This window comes from Camelus bactrianus, chromosome 35 (genome assembly GCF_048773025.1).
Source record: "Camelus bactrianus isolate YW-2024 breed Bactrian camel chromosome 35, ASM4877302v1, whole genome shotgun sequence".
Classification (NCBI taxonomy): Eukaryota; Metazoa; Chordata; class Mammalia; order Artiodactyla; family Camelidae; genus Camelus; species Camelus bactrianus.
In genome coordinates this window covers 23,435,372-23,438,665 of record NC_133573.1, presented here as the reverse complement: position 1 = coordinate 23,438,665, position 3,294 = coordinate 23,435,372, and the positions used below count along the sequence as shown (strand labels likewise).

The 3,294-nt window shown below is 54.5% G+C and overlaps 1 pseudogene; it reads right to left on the bottom strand.

The window, feature by feature from the left end:
* Positions 1-769: 769 nt before the first annotated feature.
* Positions 770-2,541, bottom strand: LOC123614751 (steroid hormone receptor ERR1-like; annotated as a pseudogene).
* Between the last annotated feature and the right edge of the window lie 753 nt (positions 2,542-3,294).

Genomic DNA, 3,294 nt, shown 5'->3' with positions numbered 1-3,294 from the left:
TGCTCAAATTTTCTTTTCTCTTCCATTTTCCTGTTTTGGTGTTTTTCATCCACTTCCTGGTAGATTTTGTTTTATCTTTTATCACCTCTATTATTTTCTTATTTCAGTTAGTTAAATTTTTTTTTAATTCCAAGGATTTTCTGGTTCTCTGTTTCTTTGCTCTAGCAATCTGTTCTTACTGTTGTTTATCAGATGTGCTATCTTAATATCGTCGCTTATTTCCCTAATGTTATTTTTTGGTATCTTCTGTTACTATGTTATTAGCTATTTCTAAAAAAGGTATCTCTGCTTGTTTGAGTTGATCTGTCTGTTTCAAGTGAGAGGCTGTATCTGTTAGGATCCTGGCAGGTAATAGCCGGCACACTTAGGAAGAGATGTTTGCGGGGTTAAGGGTGAACAAGGGATGGTGAAAAAGCAGAAGTTTATAGCAGCAAAGAGCAGTTACTGCCCCTTGCCCCAAAGGGCTATGGAGCAAGACATTATTGGGACCTGGAGAGAGCACTGGTTAGTCATAGCTGGAGGAGAGGGTTGCCTAAAAGTTGTTACTAAAAAAAAAAAAAATCATTACTATATATTTTTTTTCTTGAGCTCGATACATATTTTTTTCTCATTAAAGGCTCAAAACCAAAAGCAATTTCTCTTTGCAGCAAATATACATTAAAATAGAGTCTCTGTACAGGCAAGGGCTCTGGGCCCTGGCTTGCCCCATGTCCCTGCCCCCTCCCTGGCCAAACCCAAAAATAAATACAGTGTTATTACTCTGCAGGGCATAGAGGCAGTGCTCTCCCCTGCCCCCTGAGGAGGCTGGGTGGGAGCTGATGGGGGAGTCCTGGCCACCCCAGGGGTCCAGGGGCTGGAGCTGCTTGGAGTTACTGCTTCAAGGGAGGGCAGTAATGCCCAATGCAAATGATGAGGAGAGGAGTGAAGGGAGCGGGGGCTTTGCTCTCCAAATCCCACTCTTCCAGAGAGGAAGTCAGATTAAGCAGCAACAAAAGCATCACCCACTGGGAGACTGGCCTCCACCCCCTTCCCTCCCTGAGATCAGGCTTCTGCCCCCTCCCACGTCCCCTGCCGAACCCTATGGCTTCCGCAAGGCCCCCTACACTCTCGGGGCACGTTATGGCTTGCGAAGGGCAGCACTGTGCCCAGAGCCTGGACACGCACATTCCCAGCTTCTAACATCCCCTAGGATGGGGGAGAGGAGGGCATAGGGCCTGCTCCCAGGGGCTGATGGTATTGCCCTGGCCCTGCCAGCAGGCTGTGGCACTGCCCAGACCCCAGCTCTGCCCACTAGGGGTTGACTCCATGCTGGGCGGGTCCTGCCAGCACCCCCACCCGTGCCCACCCCTTGCCTCAGTCCATCATGGCCTTGAGCATCTCCAAGAACAGTTTGTGCATGGGCACCTTTCCCTCCAGCTTCACCGCATAGAAATGGGCCAGCACTTTGCCGCTGTCTGGCGAAGGAGCGGTAATGCGAGCAGCAGCCTGCCTGCCCGCCGCCGCTCAGCACCCGCTCCGGGCCCGCCCGGCCAGCTTCAGACTCCAGCCGGGCTTCGTGCAGAGCTTCTCGCAGCCGCTCCGCAGAGGGTAGCCACGGCCGGGAGGTGTCCGTCAGGGCCCGCTGGGTCGGGCATGGCACACAGCTTCTCGGGCTCAACCACCGGCAGGTGGGACACCAGTGCACTCACTCGGGGTGTCTTCCGAGGGCCTCCCGCCACTGCCAGAGGACCAGCGGGGAAGGGGCCTGGGAAGGGCAGTGGGTCCACCGCGGGCCGCCGCTTGTACCTCAGTCGCCCACCCCGGACACGGTCCAGACGCACCCCCTCCTTGGGCATGCCCAGCCGCAGGCACCTGGTGAAGCGACAGGCCTGGCGGGCCTTGCGTCTCCGCTTGGTGATCTCGCACTCGGAGGCCGGACGGCTGTACTGGATGCTCCCCTGGATGGTCCTCTTGAAGAAGGCTTTGCAGGCCTCACAGGATGCCACCCCACAGTGGTAGCCGGAGGCCACATCCCCACAGACCAGGCAGAGGCGTTCGGGCAGGGAGCTGAGCACCAACTTCCCGCCACCCTGCTCGCCAGGCCCAGGCCCCATCCTCCTCCTCTTTGTGGCCTGGGAGGCGGCGGGTGGGAGCTGGGCCAGGGGCCAGGGTCACAGGGGCCTCAGTCTCCGAGGAACCCTTTGGGCTGTCAGGGCTGGCCGGCTCTGCCTTGATGTAGAGAGGCTCAATGCCCACCACCTGGAGGGACATGGCGCTGGTCACCGGGGGCTCCGGCAGGGCGGGCAGGCGGGCATGGGGGCCGAGCGGCCAGGAGAGCCGGGGTGAGCTGGGGGCCGCGGGCGGCCCCTCCTCCTCCGCCGCCGCCTCTGGCCGCGCCGCCGTGCCGAGATGCGTCCCCTCCCTCCATGGCGCCGCCGCCGCCGGCGGCTTGTAGGACACAAAAGGCTACTATATTGTTTAATAAGGGAATGCTGCTACTGATACAGCCTGCAGCCCAGCAGAGAGGGAGATTTGACTCCACCTGCCGTCTCTGGCTGATGTCTCCCCCCCGTCACCGAATCCACACGGGAGACAGAATTCAGGAGCCTGGGAGTTAGTCTCCAGGTCGCGGCCTCCTGGGTCACACCGCAGTGTAGAGCAGGAAGCGGGTGGCTCTGGAGAGGGTTCTAGAGGGACAAGTGGCAAGTATCTAGCACTAAGCCTCCTTAAAATCTTAGTGGTCCTTTGCTTTGCACTTGCCTAGAAATTCATGAGTCTGGACACTATATGGTACAATGAAAAAACACTGCTTTGTAGTTACCCTATAGGTGGCTCATCATTGTATAGTGTTTTGGTCACTTCTTTGTCATTTAAAACGAGGAGTGGTGTTACTGTTTTTAACATGGCGTTCTATACCTGGGGGGGATATATGTACATTCATCACCTCTTGTTCTGCTCATTCTCTGGCAAAAGTGCTCATATACTGAAATTGCAAAGCAGGGGAGGGAAAGAAAGGAAGGGGGTGAATTACCCACCCTTCAGTGATTCAGAGTTGGCTGCACCAGATGCGACCAAAAGAAATCTGCCCTGCGTCCATTTGAATCAAACATATTTATAACTCAGTCCTTTACATTTGTAACTTAACAACTGAATCAGTTCCATTTAACTGGCAGCAGATGGTGTGTGATTATTGCCTTCCTAAAAAATAATAATTAAAAAAAAGCCTGTCAATACTTGTTAAATATGGATTAAGCCAAGGGTTACTGCAACTGCTTGGGTTTTCATCAATACAGTTCATTCCATTTGAATTTGGCA